The 13629-nt window shown below is 43.9% G+C and overlaps 1 long non-coding RNA gene across 1 annotated transcript; it reads left to right on the top strand.

Moving 5' to 3' along the window:
* Positions 1 to 6347: 6347 nt before the first annotated feature.
* LOC144123400 (uncharacterized) lies at positions 6348 to 11347 on the top strand. Its single transcript, XR_013313082.1, has 3 exons — positions 6348 to 6446; positions 9044 to 9162; positions 11318 to 11347. It is a non-coding gene; the product is annotated as an uncharacterized LOC144123400 (long non-coding RNA).
* The last annotated feature ends 2282 nt before the right edge of the window (positions 11348 to 13629 follow it).

Genomic DNA, 13629 nt, shown 5'->3' on the forward strand with positions numbered 1-13629 from the left:
GCACTAAAGCACACATACGGAAAGGCTGGAATAAGTGAGGGCGCCGACTGATATCATTCACATTATGTACAAGGGTAAATTACACAAATCTGGACGAATTTTTTACGTTTTCTTCAAAATGTGGGCCTTTTATTTGAATAATTCTGTATGTGAGGAAGATATCCAAACATTTAAGTAGGGTTCGATCTTTTGTAATTTGACGCGTGTAAAAATGCACCCTATAGTGAGACCTTAACTTAGATCAGCAACAGCTTTCATAATCCCCGAACTTTTTTTCCGGCTGTGTTCGGTATTCCCCTAAACCTGTCTTGCATGGAATATTCAGCTGGCGCTATCCCAGCCGTGGGGCTCTCGAGCACGTGGGGCGATATACATCTAATGTAGATGAGTGGCAGTGCAATCTACATTCATGACAAGGACCTTTGTGGGCAACGTGCATAAATTTTGAAACCGTCAGCGTAGTGTAAGGCAATGATCTCTAGTGAGATGAATGTTACAAACTCTCTTAGTTGTCCTCTATTTACACTTGCTTGACTACGCTGTCTTATAACTTTCGTGCTTCAACAGTGAGTGTGTGGAAAATAACAGATTGTTCATCTCCTTTGGCCACTCCCTGACAGCTCGTCTAAACTCCCTTACTAGTCTCCATTCCACTCAAAGGTACAAAAACCGCAAAGATATCGGCTGGCTGATAGGCTCGGCATTCTTTCCGCTAGTTGCCGTCCTTGCCTGCCACGTATACGCCTGTCAAATTCCACACGCACAATTTCCCCCCAGTAAGTCTGCATAAAAGCAACTCGTGGTTGCGCTTATAAGGATTTCAAGTTATTCCTTTTTACAGGTCAGCATTGTGGAACCGCAATGAAGGCTGCAATGCATTCCTTAAAACAGTACAATGCCTCTTGTGTTCTTTTTCCGTCTCGAATATCTTAATCTCGTACGAGAGCTCTGATAGAAGAGCATGTAGTCTTCGACGCTACTTTCTTAGTATACTATTACTTTTCCATTCTAACCTAGCTGGTGTCAGTTAGCCTCCTACCTATGTTGTCATGCATGCAGTGTATTTTATATGCGTCCACGTGTACAGTTTACGCATATATATATATATATATAAGCAGACAAGGCAAGTGCAATAAGGGGCTCGTTTATCAAACATATTAAGGAAGCCAACAGTCAACGAAACTAAGGTGCATAGGGGAATGTTTTCCATTTTTTTATTAATTTTAATGCCAATCAATTGGTTTTAAAGAAAATTACTTATAAACCAGCAGAAAAAACAACCATGCCGCCGGTGGGATCCGAACCCACGACCTCCGAATATCGCGTCCGGTGCTCTTACCAACTGAGCTACGGCGACGGCTGTCCAATCTGCTGCTTTCGTGGGTATTTATGTTTTGCGTGTAAGCGAACCTTGAGAGTGTTCACCAGCGCCACCCTCGTCCATAGCGGTGGACGTAGCACGTCCTGTAATACCGCAACTGTGACGTAGAACGTCATCTAATGGTGAGGGCGGAAACTGTGCGAGAGCCCTCTTATACTACCTATGGCATCAAGACTGCCAGAACCGAGACCCCCGTTAAGCTATTAGCAGACAAGGCAAGTGAAATAAGGGGCTCGTTTATCAAACATATTAAGGAAGCCAACAGTCAACGAAACTAAGGTGCATAGGGGAATGTTTTCTATTTTTTTATTAATTTTAATGCCAATCAATTGGTTTTAAAGAAAATTACTTATAAACCAGCAGAAAAAACAACCATGCCGCCGGTGGGATCCGAACCCACGACCTCCGAATATCGCGTCCGGTGCTCTTACCAACTGAGCTACGGCGACGGCTGTCCAATCTGCTGCTTTCGTGGGTATTTATGTTTTGCGTGTAAGCGAACCTTGAGAGTGTTCACCAGCGCCACCCTCGTCCATAGCGGTGGACGTAGCACGTCCTGTAATACCGCAACTGTGACGTAGAACGTCATCTAATGGTGAGGGCGGAAACTGTGCGAGAGCCCTCTTATACTACCTATGGCATCAAGACTGCCAGAACCGAGACCCCCGTTAAGCTATTAGCAGACAAGGCAAGTGAAATAAGGGGCTCGTTTATCAAACATATTAAGGAAGCCAACAGTCAACGAAACTAAGGTGCATAGGGGAATGTTTTCTATTTTTTTATTAATTTTAATGCCAATCAATTGGTTTTAAAGAAAATTACTTATAAACCAGCAGAAAAAACAACCATGCCGCCGGTGGGATCCGAACCCACGACCTCCGAATATCGCGTCCGGTGCTCTTACCAACTGAGCTACGGCGACGGCTGTCCAATCTGCTGCTTTCGTGGGTATTTATGTCTTGCGTGTAAGCGAACCTTGAGAGTGTTCACCAGCGCCACCCTCGTCCATAGCGGTGGACGTAGCACGTCCTGTAATACCGCAACTGTGACGTAGAACGTCATCTAATGGTGAGGGCGGAAACTGTGCGAGAGCCCTCTTATACTACCTATGGCATCAAGACTGCCAGAACCGAGACCCCCGTTAAGCTATTAGCAGACAAGGCAAGTGAAATAAGGGGCTCGTTTATCAAACATATTAAGGAAGCCAACAGTCAACGAAACTAAGGTGCATAGGGGAATGTTTTCTATTTTTTTATTAATTTTAATGCCAATCAATTGGTTTTAAAGAGAATTACTTATAAACCAGCAGAAAAAACAACCATGCCGCCGGTGGGATCCGAACCCACGACCTCCGAATATCGCGTCCGGTGCTCTTACCAACTGAGCTACGGCGACGGCTGTCCAATCTGCTGCTTTCGTGGGTATTTATGTTTTGCGTGTAAGCGAACCTTGAGAGTGTTCACCAGCGCCACCCTTGATGCCATAGGTAGTATAAGAGGGCTCTCGCACAGTTTCCGCCCTCACCATTAGATGACGTTCTACGTCACAGTTGCGGTATTACACGACGTGCTACGTCCACCGCTATGGACGAGGGTGGCGCTGGTGAACACTCTCAAGGTTCGCTTACACGCAAAACATAAATACCCACGAAAGCAGCAGATTGGACAGCCGTCGCCGTAGCTCAGTTGGTAAGAGCACCGGACGCGATATTCGGAGGTCGTGGGTTCGGATCCCACCGGCGGCATGGTTGTTTTTTCTGCTGGTTTATAAGTAATTTTCTTTAAAACCAATTGATTGGCATTAAAATTAATAAAAAAATAGAAAACATTCCGCTATGCACCTTAGTTTCGTTGACTGTTGGCTTCCTTAATATGTTTGATAAACGAGCCCCTTATTTCACTTGCCTTGTCTGCTAATAGCTTAACGGGGGTCTCGGTTCTGGCAGTCTTGATGCCATAGGTAGTATAAGAGGGCTCTCGCACAGTTTCCGCCCTCACCATTAGATGACGTTCTACGTCACAGTTGCGGTATTACAGGACGTGCTACGTCCACCGCTATGGACGAGGGTGGCGCTGGTGAACACTCTCAAGGTTCGCTTACACGCAAAACATAAATACCCACGAAAGCAGCAGATTGGACAGCCGTCGCCGTAGCTCAGTTGGTAAGAGCACCGGACGCGATATTCGGAGGTCGTGGGTTCGGATCCCACCGGCGGCATGGTTGTTTTTTCTGCTGGTTTATAAGTAATTTTCTTTAAAACCAATTGATTGGCATTAAAATTAATAAAAAAATAGAAAACATTCCCCTATGCACCTTAGTTTCGTTGACTGTTGGCTTCCTTAATATGTTTGATAAAAACGAGCCCCTTATTTCACTTGCCTTGTCTGCTAATAGCTTAACGGGGGTCTCGGTTCTGGCAGTCTTGATGCCATAGGTAGTATAAGAGGGCTCTCGCACAGTTTCCGCCCTCACCATTAGATGACGTTCTACGTCACAGTTGCGGTATTACAGGACGTGCTACGTCCACCGCTATGGACGAGGGTGGCGCTGGTGAACACTCTCAAGGTTCGCTTACACGCAAAACATAAATACCCACGAAAGCAGCAGATTGGACAGCCGTCGCCGTAGCTCAGTTGGTAAGAGCACCGGACGCGATATTCGGAGGTCGTGGGTTCGGATCCCACCGGCGGCATGGTTGTTTTTTCTGCTGGTTTATAAGTAATTTTCTTTAAATCCAATTGATTGGCATTAAAATTAATAAAAAAATAGAAAACATTCCCCTATGCACCTTAGTTTCGTTGACTGTAGGCTTCCTTAATATATATATATATATATATATATATATATATATATATATATATATATATATATATATATATATATATATATATATATATAGCAGACAAGTTAAAGGAAATGAGGGGCCCGTTTAACAAATTTATGAAGGGAGCCAACAGTCACCGAAACCAAGGTGCATAGGGGAACGTTAGTTTTATTATTTTTTTTTTAATGTGTTATGCTTATCAGTGGGAGAATAATACTTAGATTAATAAATTGCTTAAAGAAAATTACTTATAAAGCAGCAGAAAAAACAACCATGCCGCCGGTGGGATCCGAACCCACGACCTCCGAATATCGCGTCCGGTGCTCTTACCAACTGAGCTACTGCGACGGCTGTCCAATCTGCTGCTCTCGTGGGTATTTATGTTTACTGCGTGTGAGCGAGCCTTGAGGGTCGAGGGTGGCGCTGGTGAACACTCTCAAGGCTCGCTCACACGCAGTAAACATAAATACCCACGAGAGCAGCAGATTGGACAGCCGTCGCAGTAGCTCAGTTGGTAAGAGCACCGGACGCGATATTCGGAGGTCGTGGGTTCGGATCCCACCGGCGGCATGGTTGTTTTTTCTGCTGCTTTATAAGTAATTTTCTTTAAGCAATTTATTAATCTAAGTATTATTCTCCCACTGATAAGCATAACACATTAAAAAAAAAATAATAAAACTAACGTTCCCCTATGCACCTTGGTTTCGGTGACTGTTGGCTCCCTTCATAAATATATATATATATATATATATATATATATATATATATATATATATATATATATATATATTACCTGGGTCATTTACACTATGCAGATGAGGAGGACTCGAATAACAGGCGATGTGTTCATTTATGCTATTTTCTTCTTCATATTCCATGCTCTTTTTCTTCGAACCTATCTTTGTACAGACGCGAACGTACATACAGTGTAACCAAGCTGTACATGGCGCGTATATAGCGTGCCACTACAAAGGCACCGGTGCTTTTGCTCTTATTCAAGTGAACTTGGACTAGAGCCGATAACCCGGTGAATTTCATACGTATCTGCGCAACATCTCCGCCAGAGGACGCAAAAGTTGTGACCGCACGGGCAAAGTAGACACGTGGAATGGGGCTACGGGGAATGCCGACACAGGGAATCTAGGCACGGAGAATCACGGCACCTAGAATACTGACACTCAAAAGTTAAAACGTGAGCGTATAATGCATTCCAGATGTTAAAAAATTCCTGCCGCCTTTCCTGGGAACCTCTGCGATAGTTCAACGGCTTTGATGTTTGTTCCGTCGGTGAGTGAACTGCTGGAGGCTCGCTGTCTAGAATTGCTTGGAGAGCAGTTTTTTAGATGGAAAGTTTAAATTCCTCCGGTCGCGAGGCACAATGGTACGCCAGCTACGCTGTGCAGCTGAAATATTTTTGTTGACTGCCACCACGTAGTCTCTAACGTCAGGGCGCCTCTCTCCAGTGGGAAAATTGATTTAATTAACCGCTGTCTACGAGTTCTCGTGGTACCCTGTTGTGCATGCTATGGTTCGAACCATAAATTAGATGAAATTAAAAACTTAAAACTCTTTACCGCAATAAGCTAAAGGAACGGTGATTACACGCGCCATATTCATCTTTAATTTTTCTTTTTTGGGCGAAGCCTTTGTGCCAATGGCAGCTAACTGGAGATACTAGGCATAGTCCAAAATGATCATCCGCTCACTGCTTGTAAAGTATAAAAAGCTTAAAACGGAGAAATCGTGCTCGTTAACTAGCCCTACATTCGCTTTCTTAACAAGCACTCAAAATTTGGCAACGAAGCCGTTTTGACATTTCATCTCCATGGAAATGTAGCCTTTGAAGACGTGATCAAACCGGCCACCTCTCTGTGATCAGCTGATGAACGCCGTAGCCACTGATTGCGAACATGGAATACCAGCGGCACGAGGCTGTTTTGGTGTCACTCACAGTTTGGGAACAGCGGAAAGGCCTACTTATTTGAAACACCACCTGAAAACCCCGGCACATTTTTGTTCACAGCCACTGACGCTCTATGCCTCAGAGGGAACCAGATGCTTTTAAAATATATTACCTGTGGCCTTGTCCCATAGTGCGCAGGAGTGAGCGTTTCCGGCCCTGAAAAGGCGTTGTACAGATTTCCACGATGAATTCTGTGCACCGAACTTAATTTGCACTGTTCGGAGCTATCGCAGTGATTCTCCAACATTTCAGGGAGAAACCACGTCAACAGAGCAAAGGTAAATAGTAATTTCCATGTTCCTGCGAAGTCGCCTTGTGTCCTTGTATAATAGAAATGCACTTACCTTCGTTTCATTTAGCTGCGCGTCAGTTTGAAAGTTTTTATCACATAAAATCAGAAAGCGACATTCTTAAGTACTGATGACTTCGATAACCGAGATGTAGCGAGAAATTTTGTTCTCTGGAACTAGATCACGTTCGAGCACTTCATTAGTGTACTTACACTGCTCTTTAAGGTCGATGATGCGATGTAACGCGCGAAATTGGCAAAAGGATGACTGGGAAATGCTCAACAAAGTTTTGTCCTAGATGTGGTCACGACTCATGCTGTTATCGCATCGTTAATTTCCAAACAAAAGACCGAGAAATTTCGGTTCCTTAGGCCCAAAAGCAAAATTGCTCTTCGTGAACGTATTGATTACAAGATAGGTGTCATAAGTTTGCCGCAGTACGGTGGAATATTGGTTGCTTTTTCATGTTATTGTAAAGTTTTCGTAACCACTCAAGTTGAATACTACACTCAAAAAATAAATAACGTCGTTTCTTAGTATAGTGTCTTCGGAGGACTATGCCTTTCGTGCCTCAAGATTCATTTTTTTTTGTCGTGGCATGAAAGTAGTCATTGCTAACCGAATTTAATTGTTTATTGACAGCAGGGAAGGTATCAACACTGGGCTAGACTTTTTTTTTTTTCAACGAGCCATATTTTACAATTTGCGTTAAAGAACACGTGAGACAGGCCTAACTATATTGAAAATAGGACCTATAATTTGGGAGGCACCGGAGGAGAGCCTAATTAATGGAAAGGCGTGTTTTTTGTCCTGGTGTGATGCATTCTTTAAAACCCCCTTTCATGCCAAGTAGCCCAATACCCGCCTGTTTACAGGAGGTAATCCGAGGCCAGAATTAGAAGCAGTTGGAGATAAGACTTAATGGAGATTACCTAAATAATCTGCGATTCACTGATGACATTGCCTTGGTGACTCACTAAAAAGGTTAACTGCAAATCATGATCAATGAGTTAGACAGAGCAGTACGGTGGGTCTAAAAATCAACATGCAGAAATCCAAAGTAATGTTCAACAGTCTAGCAAGGGAGCAGCAGTTCACAATTGGCAACGAGGTACTGGAATTGGTAAAAGATTGCGCCTACTTAGGGCAAGTAGTGACCGCTGATCCGGATCTTGAGAGGGAAATAACTAGAAGAATAAAAATGGGGTGGAGCGCATATGACGGGTTCTATCAGATGATGAATAGGAGGTTGCCAATATCCCTCAAGAGAAAAGTGTACAACAGCTGTACCTTACCTGTACTCACCTACGGGGCAAAAACTTGGAGGCTAACGAAAAGGGTTCAGCTTAAGTTAAGGACAACACAGCGAGCCATGGAAAGGAAAATGATAGGTGTAACGTTAAGAGACCGGAAGCGGGCAGAATGGGTGAGGGAACAAATGCGTGTTAATGTCATCTTAGTCGAAATCAAGAGGAAGAAGTGGGCTTGGGCAGGAAATGTACTGCGAAGGCAAGATAACCGCTGGTCCTTAAGGATAACGGAGTGGATTCCAAGAGAAGGCAAGCGTAGCAGGGTGCGGCAGAAGGTTAGGTGGGCGGATGAGATTAAGAAGTTTGCAGGCATAGGGTGGGCGCAGCTGGCAAAGGACAGGGTTAATTGGAGAGACATGGGAGAGGCCTTTATTCTGCAGTGGGTGTAGTCAGGCCGATGGTGATGATGATGAGCCCAATACCAACGCATAATACATATTAATTTTTTGCCCTTCTGGCATTAGAAGGTAAGAAAGGCTCCTTGGCGATTGTAATGAAACATCTGTCATGACCTTCCCAGCCAACAAATTGGTCTTTCATTTCTCTGCTACGTTATCACCAGACATTATCAAATTCCTTATCTTCTACTTTGACGAGTGGTCGTGCTGATGAATAAAGTTTTGCCCGCGGCGACACATCGCGAAAGAATGTCTCAGTAGAATTTTGTTACGGATCGAACACTGCACAGTAATGTTGTTTCGCTTGCGCTTTGGACGACAGTTACAACCGCTGCATCTGTTGCACACAAAAGATTTCTTATGGAGTTCTTTTTGGTTAGCATCTTTTGTAGTCTTTAAGATAAGGTGGGCAGAATATCTGCAAGCTCACACGAATTCATAATAACGTCACGATTTTTTTCTTGAAAGTTGAAGTGGGCACTTCAGAATAACGTTTACACTGTTTGAACTTATTTCATATCTGCTCTAGTTTTAATTCATTGATAAAACATTAAATGAAATGCCGGTAGGGCTGTTTCATTATTCGGCTAGAGTGCAACAAACTCGGCTATAAAGTGCACTCCCACGTATTCCAGTAAGAAAATTATTTTATCTTTGCATGGAATTCATTTCTCGATTTATGTGAGAACTGCTGATGGGCTATCCTGAAGCGTATTTCCGACTTGAACAACAACACCATTTCCTTTCGACAATTGGCCCAAGCCCGTTTAGAGAGCAATAATTGTCAGCATGCAGTGCTATAGAAAAAGAATTGTGGTGCGATATGAGAGAAACATTTATATATATATAATAAACTATCCTCCTAAAACACTTGCAGGGTGAAGTATGCTTCACCGAATGGCCCTCTTGCTGATTGTCGCGGCAAGCGCACTGGCTACAGCGTCTGCAAAGAATGCCTCCCGGCCACACATAGTGTTCATCTTGGCCGATGACCTGGTGAGTGAATTCAATTGAGTGCAGCGCAGAAAGAAAGTAAGCTAAAGGACGGCGGAAACAGCTGGCACCAACTCCGCAGCAGCTGCACATCTAACCGGCGTTTGGCTGCGATGCGTGACGAACAAAACGCGGCTGTTCTAAAGATATTTTGCTCTAGTGACGGCGCCTTGTGTTTTCCGAACCTCTCGTACCAGTTTCCGTACGAAGGATCCGCTGATGCTTGGCTACCGCACTGGACACTCCTCGTAGCATTTAGTATTTGCCCGCGCATGCGCGAAGGAAACGCGCTAGCAGTTGGTCGAATATAGCGTGAGCGTATATTATAAGCGCCTGCTTTGCGTCATCATCACCCTTAGGGAGTGCATAATAACTTCATTTGCTTCTTGTCTCTGCGGTATTTCATACGTGTCCAATATTAAGGCCTGAGGCGGTGTGTCATGGTTTCCTTCGCCTAACAAGGCATTTCAAACCGTGATATCGTGACAGCGCAGCACATGTCGGTATAAACACTGCGACAAACATCGTCCGCTCGTTACTACACATGATATTTGACTGACTTGGGAAGTTTTTAAAGTGGACTCTGCTTGAACGTGAAAAAATAAGGATGGACCCCAAATGCAGATCTTTCGCGAAAATTATAGGAGGAGCTGGGTACGCTGAAAGGCTACAAGTTAAATTGTATGCAGTTGGAGGCGGATTTACAACATCAGGATAATTAGTACAGGGTTGTGAAATCATCACCGCGGCAGGAGATTTGTCGGCAGGAGAAAATGTGGGATTAAACACTTTTCTCTTTCTCTTGTCTGGCAAGTATGCAGCCAGAGTCTCAGATTTCTCCTCGCACACAAAAAAATATCTGCACATCTGACAGAGCCCATCTAGGGGGAAAATCTATAGGGGAACGCCATGTTTGCAAATAATAGAGAAGTTCACAGCAGCCTGACGCACTTGGGGTGACGAGTAGGCTTAGCGCCCTTAGGTTGACATGGAAGCAAAAGTTTTAAAAGCAGTTTCCTGATTTCACAGTTCACCTATGAGGAGGTATCTTCGTGAAGATCACGCAAGTTCATCCTAGGACAATTTGCGAAAGTATGAAATGTCACGCGGTGACTCAGTGGTTAGGGCGCTCGGCTACTGATCCGGAGTTCCCGGGTTCGAATCCGACCGCGGCGGATGCGTTTTTATGGAGGCAAAATATTAAGGCGCCCGTGTGCTGTGCGATGTCAGTGCACGTTAAAGATCACAGATGGTCGAAATTATTCCGGAGCCCTCCACTACGGCACCTCTCTCTTCCTTTCTTCTTTCACTCCCTCCTTTATCCCTTCCCTTACGGCGCGGTTCAGGTGTCCAATGATATATGAGACAGATGCTGCGCCATTTCCTTTCCGCAAAAACCAATTATTAATATTAATATTATTATTATGAAATGTCACTTCGAAGGTGATGCACTTTTGTAAAGCAGCGTAATGTGCTCGTGGGGGTGATTCCCTGGTAGGGGAGAGGGGGTACAGGGTGGGAGCGCGGCCCAAAGAAAGAAATGTACGTAAAGCTTTCACAAACATTTTTCTCCTTTCGCCGCGTATCCATGGAGGCGGCTGTTTGTTAACAGCTGGCGAATGTTTTGAACAAGAGTGTGACAAAATGTCCTACGTCATTTCGAAGCTATCTGTTAAAAACGCCGAGACAAATGATTGTAGTGAAGTCTTACGTGCCACCCTCCGGGTCCTCCTACGTGGCAACCAAGGGCAGGTTGCGCATTCATCTCCTCTCGCCGCAGCGTGCTCCCTCCAGATGGTTCGCGTGGCGGCCACAATCAGATTGCGCATTTTTCAACTCTCGCAATACCCTTTTCCTTTAACAGTAACTCTCCTCCTTCCAAGGCAACCTCCCTCCGGGTGGTTCCAGTGGCAGCTACCCTCCCCTCGTGCATTCCTTCGCCCTCGTCATATTCTCCCCGTTCCATGGTAACCCTCCTCCGTATCCTTCCACGGTAGCCACCTTCGGGTTCTACGCCCTCCTCCTTCCACATTAACCACCGATCATCACACTTCTGTAGTTGTGACAACTGGATAACAGCACTTATTCTTCAGGCATACAGCAGGTCAAAGCTGCAACGTGGTATTGGAATACCAAATTAAAGAGCGTTTGAATGCAGGGGTGGGCTGATACTAGCCTCTACGGTTCGAAGCAGATCCCGACGCCCAATCTGGACTCCCTGGCGAGCACGGGAGTGTTACTCAACAATTACTACGCGCAGCCAGAGTGCACGCCTTCAAGGGCGTCGCTATTGACGGGTCTCTATCCCATCCACCACGGTAGGCACCTTTTTTTCTACCTGAGAAAAAAATTCACTTTTTTCAGGAAAAGCTAATGGAAAGATAATTGGTGAGTGCATTAGAGGAAATTCTGAAGAATTTTCTTTCAAGACATGAACCATTTTATGATCTTTATTAATGTCACTGTACGTTAGGTGTACACTCGGCATAAGATTAATTTTTTGCTGACTCCTTTCACGATGTCTATCGTCCAGCATTTCTTTTTTTGGTCACTCAGTTTTGATGAATTCACATAAAAGAATAACTTCTACCGGTAATCTCCCAGTTCCCCACCAATGACATCCCCGTAAACAAAGTCGTCTCGAGCTATGGTGTTGTGGCCCCCCATATATATATATATATATATATATATATATATATATATATATATATATATATATATATATATATATATATATATATATATATATATATATATATATATATATATATATATATATAGGATTGGAAATAAACCGGTATTAAAAAAAACCGTCGTGTTCCAATAATACAGATGTCGATGTCGCAACTACTGGGCGAGTGTATGTGCATTGCAGGTAGAAGGACAATTAACCCGCTTATCAGGTGTTTTATTATGCTTGGATTGGTAGCTAACCAGCTCAATTCTTACACAACACCAATTTCTTTTTTTCCGGGAAATATTTGCCTCAGCCCGCATGGTACTTCGTGAACATACTAGCAATTCGAAGATATTCATTGATGCACTTTGGATTATCAATCAAATAACCGTATTTCAGCATCGACCGCAAAATTGCAATACTCGTGATGCTGCTCGGTGCTAGCAAAACACCTATAATAGCTTGACAATGGCAAGCACCCCGTTCACAAAGCAAAACAGCAGTGGGCGAAAAGGAGGAAAATAAATAAAAGCGTCCCAAGCATAGCGTCCGCATTATATGAACACCACGTACCTTTAGGTGACCGGACTAAAACTGCGGGCACAAAATTCAACATGTTAACCATAACTTTAGTAACTCTACAGAGACTGCTGTGTAGATATGTTTGACGGGTTAATGGAGGCGTTAAGAGTTTGCAGCAGTAAGTGATTAAACGGCCATAGTCAGTACGGGTTTAAGGAATCTTCCAAATTGACTGCTTAGTTTTGCTATACGTGTTTGCAAGTAAGGCCAGGGTTGCAGTTTTTCTAAGAAAGGGTAATTATTTTTACGACAGGAATGATAACCTTTGAATAGAAGTGTGTTGAACAGGTACGATAGTGGTTGTAATGGAGTGTCGTCAATTATAGATTTTGTGTGTGCGTCATAGAGTGCTTTGGAATCGATTCTTACAGCTTTTTTCTGCTCTCGAAAGAACAAGTTTGTGTCAGTCGTTGTGCCCTATGCCAAATATCAAAACGTTAATGTGGATGCGCAAAAGTGAATAGTATAAAAGTAATTTAATATCTTTTGGTACAAAGCAACGAGAGTTTGTTAGAACACCAATACTTCGCGAGAGTCTGAAGTGAGCTAGGACAGTATGTACGTTCCACTGTGTATGTTCTTCAAAATGACATCCAAGCTGTTTATTACTGGTATCGGATCGACGACTGAAGAACCAAGGTGCAGGACTATGTTTGAATTAATTGGCTTATTTCTAGCGCATATACCGTTCTGCCTTTCACCCAGATACATACTTAGCATCGCCACCGGAAATCACCAATGGTAGTCGGATTTTCCGCACACTGTGCTATCACCGCCTCTTAAATTATGACTCCTACCACTGACCGTGTTGCCCTCTCATTGAGACTAGCGCATTTACCCTCCTAGATCTCGCCTTCTAATTTGGCCTTATCTGAATTTATGACAGATGAGAGAGGTATGTAATAAAATAAAGAAAGGACGGAAAGGGGACCCTAGCAACATGTTTCGCTGGCTACCCTTAAGCCGAAGACTGAGCTAGTGAAAGAGAAGAGCGGTAAAGTCATAGCCTCTCAGGAGCGTATGCTGTTGCTATGTCAGCCATCACAGACAAGTAATCATATACTTACCTCTACTCAGAGGCACGTTCCTGTGACTTCCAAACTGCGGAATTAATATCAAACAAAGGAGCACGTGCTTGAGCAGAAATGCACAAAACAAGCCTAACACCTCGATACCCGAAATTTGTAGTGTCGCCTAACACCTGACCGTTC

The sequence above is a fragment of the Amblyomma americanum genome, chromosome 3 (genome assembly GCF_052857255.1).
Source record: "Amblyomma americanum isolate KBUSLIRL-KWMA chromosome 3, ASM5285725v1, whole genome shotgun sequence".
Classification (NCBI taxonomy): domain Eukaryota; kingdom Metazoa; phylum Arthropoda; class Arachnida; order Ixodida; family Ixodidae; genus Amblyomma; species Amblyomma americanum.